The 14,402-nt window shown below is 36.8% G+C and overlaps 1 long non-coding RNA gene across 1 annotated transcript; it reads left to right on the top strand.

Annotated features, from left to right (window-relative positions):
- Positions 1-5,017: 5,017 nt before the first annotated feature.
- On the top strand, positions 5,018-6,916 carry LOC108288223. The gene is made up of 2 exons (XR_001818654.1): positions 5,018-5,131; positions 6,705-6,916. It is a non-coding gene; the product is annotated as an uncharacterized LOC108288223 (long non-coding RNA).
- Positions 6,917-14,402: the final 7,486 nt, after the last annotated feature.

The raw sequence follows: 14,402 nt of genomic DNA, 5'->3' as shown, positions 1-14,402 counted from the left end.
TGGAAAAAAGAGATACAACTGACTTGCCAGAGGGGAAAAAAAAATCAACATTTACCGAGCACCTCTATCTTATAGGTTATATGATAAGTAGTGTCATATGTGGCATCTCATCTAATATATAAAACTTTTGGAATTTTTTTCCATTTTTATGCAAATAATTGAAATTCAGAAAGTTTGAATAACTTACTTGAGTTCAGAAAGCTAATGAGTGTCATACTTAGGACTGAACTCCAGGTGTGTGTATGATTCCTCATTCAGATGCATCATGTCATTGTCACAGAACATTTTAGAGATGGTCTTATATACAAACAAAAGGCAGCAAACTATCCTCATAGAGCAACAAGCTAGGTGGGGAGTACAGATGCAAAGAAAAAGAGATAGCTACTGTTACAGTCCAGTGATATTATAAGTGTTTAACACTGCGCAGGCGGACATATTAGAGCAGATGCTAACCTCAAACTGCCACAGAGAGGTACCAGAACCTACCTGCTAGCTGCAGACCCCAGCCATGCATCAGCCCTGTTTATAGTTCCTTTTTAAGTGAGTTCCCCCTCTTGAGCACAGCCTAGAGAGGGAGTGCACACCCTAGACGCTCAGAATCTTTTATGTGCAGTTCTCCCTTTCCAGAGCCTCTGATGATAAAATACCAGATGGCTTACATAACCAGATGTTTTCCTCATTGTCCTATTTTTCTGTTTACTGCGACTCAGTATTCTTCTTTGATTTGTATTTCTTTATTTATCCCCATAAATATTGGTATTTTCTATATTTCCAGCCTCGGCCATCTTTAGTATTCTACTCTGCCATCTTCTTTAGCGGGTACTATTCTTTCCTAAGGACGGTGACCCTCAACTCTTCCACATCTTTGAAACCGGGTCTCACTCTGTTGTTCCAGGCTAGAGTACGGTGGGTCTTGACTCACTGCCACCTCCACCTTCCAGCTTCAAGTGAGTCTTCTGCCTCAGCCTACTGATTAGCTGGGATTACAGGCATGGGCTAACACACCCTGCCAATTTTTTTTATTTTTAGTAGAGACAGGGTTTTGTTATGTTGGCCAGGCTGGTCTCAAACTCCTGGCCTCAAGTGAGCCTCCCACCTTGGCCTCCCAAAGTGCTGGGATTACAGGCATGAGCCACTAGGCCTGGACACTTCCAAGTCTTTATTAAATTGACAGTACCCAGAACACACGCCGTTGCTCCTGATGCAAACCTGCTTCTCCTCTTGTAGCACCTGCTGCCCAGATCTGCTTCTCCCACCTCCCAGTCATCAGCAAGTTCTCTTTGGTCACCTTTCTCCAAGTATATACTGAAATCTCTCTATCGTTACTGTCAGAGCTTTGGACAGTCTCTTGCTACACTAACATGGATAATTTCAGCAGCCTCCAAACAGATCTTGTTGTCTCCACTCTTGCTCAGCTTAATCCATCTTCCACACAGCTATAGGAGCACTTTCTCAAAAGCACAGAAATGATTAGGTGGCTCCCTGCTCATCAGATACCCTTCCCCCTAGAGGGTATAACTGCCTATAGGTGAGTTTTGGTCAGCTTCTTTCAATTCACTGGGAGAAAAATTAGCTTTAATACAAAAAACTGTGCATAATATTTTAGAATAGGCAAGGAAAGCAGTCTCTTTTAAAAGCACCTGTCAGATAAAATGCACCTTAGCAATGGCATAAAGAAAACACCTTGCCTGTAGAAGAAATTTATGAGATAAGAAAAAAAATAAGATGAAAGGAGTAGCCTATTGCAGAAGTAAATTAGAAATCTAGGTAAAAGAAAAATATCAGGGCAGCACCTCCTAAATTAAACTTAATTGAAAGAGATTAAGCTGAATTAAAATTGATTAGGCCAAGCTTGACACAATCATGAATTTTAATAATAATAATTAATAATGTTCATTGAACACCTAGTTGATGTAGGGTAAGGCACAGTCCCTTCCCCTGGGTTTATAATACAAATTAGGGAGGGAGAGTGAGTTGGCTGAAGAAAAGCGAAATAAACTTCAAGGAAATGAGTTCTAATAGCCCTGACTCCATTAGGAGAGTAGTTTAGTGTTGTAATGGAAGTAAGTAACCTCACAGAATGTTAGATTCTTTGTAATTATTTAAGGGAGGACTAAGGTTTTGGAACTTTAGCCTATACTGTAGTTACTGGTGAGGCGAAAAAGTGTCAGTTTGGGTGGAAAAAGAAACAAAGTAAATACGGTATAAGAGATGGTAAACAAGGAAGAAACTGCCTTATTACTTCATTTAATGGTAAATAAGCATTCAAAAAACATATTAATGTAGTTTCCTGTAGATCTTTTCAGTACCTTAATTTTCTAATCATTAATTCTATTATATAATTACACCTTGATTTTTTTATTGTATTTTACTGCTGAAAAAGTCAATAGCTTGTTGATTTTAGGTTTTAATATTAAGTTTATTAATTTCTTCTTTCAATAATTGTTATTTGGAGGCATGATTTAAACGCAAGTTGAATTATTTTTCTTGTACCTCTTGTAAACACCTGAAAAAGCCTAATTCCAAATAATAGTTCTAAGAATATCTTGAGCAATGATAGCAACTTCAAAATGAATGAGTAGGCTTTTAGAGTGTTACACTGAAGAAAACTAAGCTTACTGTGCTTTATTATACGGCCACATTTTCAAAAATAAACATAGACTTCCCAGGAATAGTTTTTCCATTGCTAGTATCTGCCTCTTTCTCTTCAAAGATGCACATTACAACTAGCAAGGTTGATTGCTTATTTAGCTTGGTCTCCTTCCTCTCTCAGAATTATTGTGTCCACCATTTTTTGCTAATTGATGATTTTGAACTATTCCTTGGGAAAGACATCAGCAGTTCATGCACTGAACTTCCCATTCATTGAATCAGGTAGTATATGTTCCCCTGTTATAAAGGGAAGCTTTCAGTAAACCAGATAATATGATGAGCATGACTTTGGAGGTATAATGTGACCATGTCATGATTCCATAGCAGGTAGACTTCCCTCTCTTCCCAAGAATAAAAGTGTACTGCTCCACACTCAGGAGATTCCCTGAAGAACTCAGAAAAAATGTACAAATTTAATCCATATAAGAAAGCATGCATCCATTTCCAAGGAATACATCATGACTTCTCCGGGTAGGGAAATACTGTACACATCAGAAATGTGGTGCACCAATCAAAATTACATAAAATCAGTGACATAAATCATAAACTTATGATTATGCTTCCCCGAATGTCATAAAGATTATAAAATATTTTAAGACTAAAAATAAGTACCAAATGATAATGTAGGAGAATACGTAGGGGACCTCAAATTTGAAAATGACTTTTTAGATGCAATAACAAAAGCATGCTTTGTGAAAGAGAAAATGATTAAGTTGGACTTTACTAAAATTAAAAACATCTGTTTCTGAAAGGCACTGATAAGAGAATGAAAAAGTGAGTCATAGACTGGGAGAGACTGACAATATTTGGATAACATGTATCTGATAAAGGACTTATTTCCAAAACATACAACCAGCTCTTATAACTGAACAATAGGAAAACATCCCAATTAGACATGGACAAAAAGTCGAAACAGACAACTCACCAAGAAGATAGACACATGTTAAATACACATAAGGAAATGTGCTCAACATTATATGTTTGTTAGAGATCGCAAATAAAAACCACAATGAGACACCACTACACTTATTTGAATCTCAAAATATCAAAACACTGACAGCATCAAATGTTGGTGAGGATGTGGAGCAACAGAAATTGTCATTCACAGCTAGTGGGAAAGACAAATAATGCAGCCACTTTCAAAAACAACCTGACAGCTGCTTACAACCTAGCAATTGTGCTCTTAGGTACTTACCCAAATAAATTGAAAATGTTACGTCCATAGAAATGCCTGCACATAAATGTTTATAGCAGCTTTAATCATAATTGCCAAAATTTGTAAGCAATCAAGATATCCTTCAATAGGTGAATGGATAAACAAACTCTGGTATATCCATACAATGGAATATTATTCAGCAATAAGAAGAAATGAGCTATCAAACCACAAAAAGATACAGAGAAACCTTAATTGCATGTTACTAAGTTAAAGAAGCCAGTGTAAAAAGGCTAGATGCTGTATGATTCCAGTTACATAACATTCCAGAAAAGACAAAGCTGTACACATGGTAAAAAGATCTGTGTTTGCCAGGGTTACAGGGGAGAAGAGAGAAATATCTGGAGCACAGACTATTTTTAGGGCAATGAACCTGTTCTGTATGATGCTGTAATGGTGGATACAGGAAATTTTGCATTTGGCAAAACCCACAGAACTGTACTAGTACACAAAGAATAAACCCCAATGCCAAAGTAGACTTTAGTTAATAATATGTTGATAAAGTTTCAGCAGTTGTAACAAATATGCCACACTAATGCAAGATGGTAATAACAGAGGATAGTGAAGGTATGAGGGAGATGGAGTCTATGGAAATTTCCTGTACTTTATCCTCAACTTTTCTGTAAGCCTTAAACTGTCCTAAAAATTAAAATCCATTAAAAATAAATAAAAAATAAATATACTATCAGCTTCAACACATGGAAGACTCTAGTATTACCATGTCCAGTATTTCTAATAATTCCAAAGCCACCTAACTATCTGGGGTCCTCCTGCCCAATAAGTAGATGTAGGGTACTGACATGTTCTCTAACATACATTTCTGTAATTTAATTTGACAAAGGGCTTATCTTTGTTTATTTTTTTTTTTTTGCAAGAAACAAGATACCACTTGTTCTTTTGAATGGGTTCTTGTCAAATGTTCTTACCTACTGACTGTCAGAGTATTCAAGGCCATTGATGTTACCACATTAATATAATTTATCTTGGTTAAAGCATTTTGCCTTAAGTTACTAACACAGACTCAGTGCTCTGTTCAACTGATGGTTGAATGATCAAGAGCCTAAGATTCTCATGAAGTCCAGCTTCCAACACTGTCACAATGAGCCAGATTAAGAGAAATCTTCAGTTGGCTTTCTGTTGTCTCTCCTGTAGACTGGCTTTCCAGGCATTCTACCTGAATTACAATAGACAAAAATTAGTTGACAAAGTCAGCAATGAAAAGACCTTGTAAACTTCATGATTCCTTATAGTGAAATAAACGGTGAGGTAAGTAGAGCACAGATAAACTTTAACATTGCAGTGAGTTAATAAACTAGAAGTCCTTTATTCATGTGAGCATGTAGTTACTGGTATGTGTTGAGAGAATGTATCCACACAGTCATTCAAGGACTCAGGCTGATGAAGGTTTTGACATTTTCAATGGGTGGTTTCTATAGCGACACTACGTGTTGTTATACATCCAAAAGATGATGAAAGAGTAAAACAGACAAACAAAAAATAGCACCTGGAAGTTTTCTTGGTCCAGGTATATATCACTTCTGTCTATACTCCGTTGGCTTCTATTTCCCAGCCATATCATTCATGAATAATATTAAATTATTCATTCACATGGACATACCTAAGCGCATGGGAGGCTGGGAAATATGGAGATTAAGGAAGTAGGTGTGTTAAATATATATGATATATACATTATACATATGTATTCCAACTACATACATCTCATTCATTCTGGTCCAGAATTAATAGCTTGTGATGAGAAGACAGGAATGGAATAGAATTGAGGATGGAAAAAATAAAAATTAATTAAACAAGAGTAAATCTTTGCATGACAATATGTCATGTGTTATTAACACCACTCTTTGTAGCTGAGATAAAACTATATACATACATTTTTTAAAAAAGGAAAGCTAGTTAGGTAAACCCACTAAAAATGGACAGATTTCTTTCTCAGCTTGTTGAGGAGAATATCATAGGATATTCTTTCTATTATTTTAAGTTCCGTCAAGTTTTTTCTCTCCCGGGAGAGTTAATTTCTTATTGCACTCTTGAGTCATGACAGATAATTAGGAAATCTGGTCAGGCTTTTGCGGTGCCATATTTCTGCAAGTTTTATATTGTTATAAAATAGCTTCAGGGAAGACACACATGCCAAAAAAAAAAAAGGATAATAAGGGTGAGAGTACATTAGCCTAGAGTATAATTTTATTGTTTTCCATCTGTTGTAATTATGAAAATAAACTCTTTGGTACTCTGAGCAGCAGGATAAGTCATCAGAAAGATGCTTGTGTCTAGCAACATATCTTGTTACATGTTATAAATAAGAACATCTTATCTGTATGGCTTTTTTCCCCCTTAGGAACAGAGCTATTGCAATCTTCCTGTTGGAAGAGTCTTTTTTTTTTTTTTTTTGCCCTGAAACCAACATAGCTCGAGGGAATAGTATTTGTTTCAACCAAATCATTACTGCATATGGGATTTAGATTTGCATTTGCATGTATTTCCAAGGTGACTGAAAAAGCATTATTTTAAGAATATAACAATTTAAAAATCATAGTTGGAAGGGTATGTTTTCTCTCCACATATTGAGTAAGAATAATATGTGTGTTATTGAGTGTGTAGGAGTACTCAGTGAACATTCTTCAACTAAGTTTTACAGTGACAAACGGAGTCAAGAAAAATAGGTTAGATTCTTCGTTTCTTGCACTCTTACTGCCTAAGTACGGAAAGCTTACTCTAAGGCATGTACTGATTATTTTTAAATGGTAAGGATGATTTTATTACCTTTAAGAGGACACTCGATTAACTGCCTTAACTCAAATCTTATTTTCTCTAACTTAAGGAAGTGATGTAACTAGCACTGATGATGGAAAAAATCAAAATGAAGATTTTTTTCCCTATAGCATCCTTTTTGTATTTCCCTAAAGAAGAAAACACTGTGAAAGATCAATGGCTATTTATCCACAACTATTGTCTTGTGTAATACATTTTTCATTACTGGTAGGAGAAGGAAATAATAGAAACAAAAGAAAGTAAATTTTTCAGTTTATGAGGGACCAGTGATTCTCTTAATTCTTAAATATCTGTAGCCATCAGCCAGCTTTGAGAACCACTGCTCATGGTAACTAATTAATTTTAGAAATACAGGCCAGAGAGTGAAGTCATACAGCTAGGGACTGGCAGAGTGAGGACACTGTGGGAAAGAGGGCTTTTTTGGTTTTTGTTACCTACTTCCCCGCCACACCACACGCACACACACACACACACACACATGATTATAATAAGAAATGTGAGCACAGGATCTTGTTGCTATCACTCATGATAAATGCTAGTTGACCTGTTAGAACAAATAGTGATATTTTTCTTCACCTTAACATGATGTGAAGGCCCTGCAAAGTGGCGAAAAATCTTTCTTAATTTAAGGGGCACTGAATGAACTCAACCACTAGCAGAAGGACATCCTACCAGAGTGCTGAGAATTTCCTTTTTGGAGTGCCCCAGTCCATCCATGAAGAAGGCTGCTTAAATATTTTGAGTTTCAGCATTTCTCAGTTTGGGGTTTTTGAGCAAGGATGGCTCCAGGGAGCTGTAAGGAAGGTGATTCTCATAGATCTGTTGATTTCAATTTCTTTGAAAGGAATGTGGTCCATTGGGCCCTTCTTACTGTTCCTCCTGTGCTCCTGTCCCCACATCTCAAGAACTCATAGTTTAGTTGTATAATTCAGCAGATGCCTATGATACATGCTGCTTTAAAACATTTGTTATAATAAAATATATAATGTTTACAACTTTATAAACATGTAAGTAGGAGTTGTTTTAGAAAATTGTGGAAATATTAAAGGAGTCTGCCACTTCAAACCATTTTCCCCAGGGTCTCTCAGAGTAAACAGGGAAATATCAATTCCTCTTGCTTTGACATCTTGAGGGGGATGAATTAAAGAACATTCCAATGTACAATAATTATCTTGTGATCAAAGTAAGTATAAGGATCAAGAAACTCTTAATGGTGCTAAATCCATCTTATAAAAAATAAGCAATCTTAAGATTTCTCAAAGTAGTGAATGCCTGGATAAACAGTTTTTACAAAATATTCTGTTACTGGTGAAGGGTTCTTGGCGTTTTGAACAAAGAGTTGGACAAAACACACAAACAAAGCAAGGAAAGAATGAAGCAACAAAAGCAGAGATTTACTGAAAATGAAAGTACACTCCACAGTGTGGGAGTGGGCCCCAGCAGCCAGCCCCTTAAGGGTCAGGATACAGAATCTTCTTCCTCCAAATACCTCCTACAGGCTTTCCATTAGCCATTGGTGATCACCTCATGTAAATGAAGTGGTTGCCCACAATCATTTTGATTGGTTGTGGAAAGCAACTAATTAGAGACTGAAGTTGCAAAGGCCACATGCCTATGCAGACATCTGATTGATTGCTTTTTGCAACCAATCAGAAGCTAAAGTGAAGTTACAAACTTGCACTTCTATGCAAATGAAGACTTGGACCCCAATCAGTCTGATTGGTTGCTATCTGCAACCAATCAGAGGCTGAAGTGAAGTTACATTCCTATACAAATATCTGATTGGTTGCAAAAAGTACTTTCAATTTCCCATCTGCTGGGCAGAAAAGGTGGGGGTTTGTAAAGGGACTAGTCTCTGGTCCTCTGGTTACTTAGGTGTGGAAAGTTAAAGTGCCCTTTCCATTTAGTTTTAAGAAGTCAGACAGTGTTCTCCTGGCTCAGTTCCATGTGTAATTTGGAGGGAAAAAAAATTCATGTATTTACATGAAGCACCCTAATTGTCAGACACTGTGCTAGAGATCACTGCTGGTTGAATTGTCATAAATGGATAAATATTTCATTACATACTTGGAAATGGATAGGATTTACAGACTGAGAAGAGAGAGAACAATCTATATGATGGCAAAATAATAACAAGGGCAAAAGCAATGAGCTAGAAGACCTCCAAGCGCCCTTAAGTAATAAGAAGTAAACCAAATTGGCTGATGCATCGGGAAAAAAGTTAGACAGGACAGAATCTGCTTGCAGTTGGCTAAAAGGTTTGGAGTTGTTTGGTGAAGAATAAAAATCACCGGAGGCCTTTTAGTAGGAATATAGCACGGATAGATCTATGATTTTGGAAGATTTTCTGGCAGTAGGAAGTGTTACGATGCTAACAGAAAATACACAATGACTTTTAACCATTCTGTCATAATCTCACTGTATTAGTCTGTTACCACATTGCTGTAAAGAAATACCTGAGACTGGGTAATTTATAAGAAATGAGGTTTAATTGGCTCACAGTTCTGTAAGCTGTACAGGAAGCATGGTAGTGTCTGCTTCTAGGGAGGCCTCAGGGAGCTCTCAATCACAGTGGGAGACAGAGGGAGTGTGAGATGTCTCACATGGTGGGAGCAGGAGCACAGTGGGTGGGGGTGATGCACACTTTTAAACAACCAGATCTCCTGAGAACTCACTCAGCATTTTGAGGACATACCACGGGGGATGGTGCTAAACCATTCATGAGAAACTGCCCCCAAGATCAAATAACCTCTCACCCACCGGGCCCCACTTCCAGCACTGGGGATTACATTTCCACATGAGATTTGGGCGGGGACACAGATCTGAACCATATCACCCAGGAAGACCCCTGTAGTTTAAAACTCAAAGGAATGTAAAGGGCAAACATGTTACTGAATTCCAGCAGCCTAGTGCCTTCACTTTTAACTAATATACATGCATATTCATGTTTCTCTCTGTGGCTTGCTATTTGCCTCAGGGATGCATGGCTGCATCCTCTCTTTACTGTACAAATTGTCACTAGTTCCAGCGTTCTCCTAACCTTCCCTCAGACCTAATATCTCCTTTTCTCTCCTCTCTTCCAATATTCCCCACAATGCAAAATTACTCATTTGATTTCTTCATCTTTTACAAAGCTGCATTTCTTTTTTACCCCTTGATTAAAATACATTAAACTTTGGAAGATGGAGTGGAAAATATAAAATAATTTTCCATGATTAATTTTTTTTAGAGATGGCATCTCACTATGCTGGAGTACAGTGGCATGATCATGGCTCACTGCAGCTTAGAACTCCTGGGCTCAAGCCATCCTCCTGATTCAGCCTCCTGAGCAGCTGGGACTATAGGTATACAATACCATGCCCAGCTAATTGTGTGTGTGTGTGTGTGTGTGTGTGTGTGTGCGTGCATGCATGTGTGTGTGTGGAGATGGTGTTTTGCTATGTTGCCAAGGCTGTTTTCAAACTCCTGATTTCAAGCTATCCTCCTGCCATGGCTTCCCAAAGTGCTGAGATAACAGACATGAGCATCTCTCTAAGACTTGTCTCATCTTAATATCATAAAACAACCACAGTTGACAACTTTAGGCATTTCAAACTGTCTTTATTCCATCACCAATATTTGATGTATTACAAGTTTGGAACATATTATGCATAAAACTTGTATCCTGTCTTTTCATCTTAACATACATTAACATGAGTGTTGTTCTGGAAATTTTAGTTTCCATGAACTCTCATTGGTTATAGGATCTCCACTAGTGCCATTATTCTCAAATGGTGGCCTCCTGATGGACAGCATCAGTATCACTTGGAAATTTAGTTGAAATGTGGAGTTTGAGAACCACATACTCTGACAATAACCAGAGCAGAATCACTGCTTTTTTTTTATTGTACAGCTCCAGTATGGCCTCAGGCAATATTATCAAAGGATTATATGTTAGACCATTGTAAAGACGGTATGTTTTGAATATTTCTATTGATTTCATCTCCCCTGAGAGGAAGACACTTGGTCCATTAGACAATACCTCACTGCCCTATCTATTGTCTGCTCCCCAGACCCCAAGAACCCATGATGGTTATTTTCATGGTTTTAACAGAATCCTAAGATACAATTAACACAAACTGTATAATTGGTTTTATATTTTTTAGTTTTATTATAATAAAAATTATAAGTTCCATATTTTAGTCCTCATGGACATTTGAATAAGCATATTTAGGAAAAGTCCTGAGATGTCATTCAGCAGCAGTGATTCTTTCCAGAACTGCCACGTTTGGTTGTGCAGGTTGTGAACTGTAAAACCCCCAGGAGTGCCATTGACATAGACTGCAGTGTAAATGATGCCTCTTGAAATTATATAGTACAGGGGTTCTAGCTCCTATGTTTAGTCAACAAAGATAGGTTGTAGCAAGAAAGATGGGTAGATTTGGACTAATTTCCTTAAAGAAACTATGGAGATAGTATTATTGATAATTCTATCTTCATTTAAAACTAAAATGCTTAAATAGGGTGATTTTTAATACAGATTTCTTAAACTTACTTAGATAAACACAAATTCATTATAAAAATGGCTGGCATTTTACTTTATGTAACTTTCACAGGAGTATAATTGTTGAATGAACTAAGTTAATGGACGATCACCTGAACATTTTAGAAGAAACTGCTTAAAATAAATATTTTTTTAGAAATTAGTCTGAAATATTTTGTTTTCTAAGTCTCCTTATTGAAAATTAGGTAACTTCAGAAATGTATGCTGAATAAACTGGTTAGCGTTATACTCCTCTGTGTGTGTGTGTATCTGTTTACATAATGTATTCCAAATGTTTATATGCAATAGCATATAACCAATATTTCCATGAGGAAATTTCCAGACATGTTTTATATGCATTTCAAACAACCTTTATCTCATTAACAACATTTAATTATACTGATATTGCAAAGCAACTTGATGATTGTCTTATATAACAATAAAATTTGCCTTCACTACGGTCCTTTTTTCCCCATAAAGACCAGTGTGATACTACTAAGTGGTATCCTTTATGAACTGATGAGTCAAGTTGACAGATTGTAAAATGAATTGTGTCAGCCAATCTTGACTGGAAATATCTTTCACATTCACTTTATGAGTTTAGACAGTCTAGTCTTCAGAACAATGCCAATGTTGAAATAAAATCACCTAAGGTAATAGGTTAAGGTGAGGAGACTTTCTGATATCAAAATTTTCATATAGAGCTAGTGACTTTGTATACTTTCACAGATGATTGTTGTTTGACCATAAAGTTTCTCCATAAGGACTCAATCGTGAAACAAAAAGAAATGAAAAGACAAACCTTTGTGTGATTATATATATAGTGAAGATATATACTTCACTTCTCACAATATATACACATATGTATACTGTAATGTACACTGTGTTTCTAGCTCTGGGTTTGGTCTTTAGACAAAAGTGAGGGCTACTTTATTTTGATTTATTTGTCCACTTTCCCTTTTTCATAAATGATTTGTAGAGGTTTACAAAATTGAATACAATACACTGGCAAACTCAGACTAAACCAAATAAATATAAACTGGAGATCAACGTTGCAGTCTTTGGGTGAGATTCCAGAATTAATCTTCCTAAGGCATGTGCGGACAATTTTGAGCAACCATTAAACAAGACTTCAAGGCTGAATCTATGGTGACATAATTGCCCATTAAGCCTAACAGATTTTAGTGTTGGTAGTTACATGTTATTAAAGCATGGCCAAAAAGACTCTGGTGGAATTTCTTGGCTAACTCAATAGACAGTAGGGTTTTGGTAGTGGTGGTGGTGGTGGTTTGGTTTATTTTTAATTAATGATATTCTTTGTAAAAAGAAACAATAACCACTCATGTGGTAAGCAGAGACAGGCTGACAGTTGATATCTAAGACTGGCCATAAGATGAAAGGTCATTCACCATAGGGGGAAAGGTCATTAGGAAGGAGGAGTGATTTCTAGTCCCTGGAATCCAAATACTGAGACATTGCACCTAAGTATTTTGGAAAGTTGCTTGTTATTAGGTAATAAAGTGACTCAACTCTGGCTAACTTTTGTGACAGAACAACCAGATAAAATTCGAGTAGCTTCAGGGAGGTTTGAAGCTCTTGCTACATATTGTTTTATTTTGTTATTTATTTATTTATTTTTATTATACTTTAAGTTCTAGGGTACATGTGCAGAACATGCAGGTTTGTTACATAGGTATACACATGTCATGGTGGTTTGCTGCATTCATCCCCCTGTCATCCACATTAGGTATTTCTCCTAATGTTATCCCTCCCCAATCCCACCACCCCCTGCTAATCCTCCCCTAGTCCCACAACCCCCGACAGGCCCCAGTGTATGATGTTCCCCTCCCTGTGTTCCTGTGTTCTCATTGTTCAGCACCCACTTATGAGTGAGAACATGTGGTATTTGGTTTTCTGTTCTTCTATCAGTTTGCTAAGAATGACGGTTTCCAGCTTCATCCATGTCCCTGCAAAGGACATGAACTCATCCTTTTTTATGGCTTGCTGGTTCAATCTAATGATAGTTTGTTTTTTGTTGTTGTTGTTGTTGTTGTTGTTGTTGTGCAGAAGCTCTTAAGTTTAATTAGATCCAATTTGTCTATTTTGGCTTTTGTTGCCATTGCATTTGGTGTTTTAATCTTCCCTATGCCTAAGCCCTGAATGATGTTGCCTAGGTTTTCTTCTAGGGTTTTTATGGTGTTAAGTCTTATATTTAAATCTTTAACCCATCTGCATTTAATTTTTGTGTAAGGTGTAAGGAAGGGATCCAGTTTGAGCTTTCTGCATATGGCTAACCAGTTTTCCCAATACCATTTATTAAATAGGGAATCCTTTCCCCATTGCTTGTTTTTGTCAGGTTTGTTAAAAATCAGATGGTTGTAGATGTGTGGCATTACTTCGAGGCCTCTGCTCTGTTCCATTGTTATATATTTCTGTTTTGATATGAGTACTGTGCTGTTCTGATTACTACAGCCTTGTGGTATAGTTTGAAGTCAGGTAGCGTGACATCTCCAGTTTTGTTGTTTTTACTTAGGATTGTCTTGGCTATGTGGGCTCTTTTTTGTTTCATATGAAGTTTAAGGTGTTTTTTTTTTTTCCCAATTCTGTGAACAAAGTCAATGGTAGATTGATGGGGTTAGCATTGAATCTATAAATTACTTTGGGCATTATGGCCATTTTCACGATATTGATTCTTCCTAACCATGAGCATGGAATGTTTTTCCATCTGTTTGTGTCGTCTCTTATTTCCTTGAGTAGTGGTTTGCAGTTCTCCTTGAAGATGTCCTTCGCATCCCCTGTTAGTTGTATTCCTAGGTATTTTATTCTATTTGTGGCAATTGTGAATGGGAGTTCACTCATGATTTGGCTCTCTGTTTATCTGTTACTGTTATATAGGAATGCCTGTGATTTTTGCACATTGATTTTATATCCTGAGACTTTGCTGAAGTTGCTTATCAGCTTAAAGAGATTTTGGGCTGAGATGATTAGGTCTTCTAAATACAAATTCATGCCATCTGGACATAGAGATAATTTGACTTCCTCTTTTCCTAATCAAATACCCTTTATTTCTTTTTCTTGCCTGATTGGCCTGGCCAGAACTTCCAATATGATGTTGAACAGGAGTGGTGAGAGAGGGCATTCTTGTCTTGTGTCAGTTTTCAAAAAAAATGCTTCCAGCTTGCCCATTCAGTATGATATTGGCTGTGGATTTGTCATAAATAGCTC

Source organism: Cebus imitator, unplaced genomic scaffold, assembly GCF_001604975.1.
Source record: "Cebus imitator isolate Cc_AM_T3 unplaced genomic scaffold, Cebus_imitator-1.0 Scaffold368, whole genome shotgun sequence".
Lineage (NCBI taxonomy): Eukaryota > Metazoa > Chordata > Mammalia > Primates > Cebidae > Cebus > Cebus imitator.
Note: the sequence above shows the minus strand (reverse complement) of the source record. Positions and strands in the feature narration are given on the sequence as shown.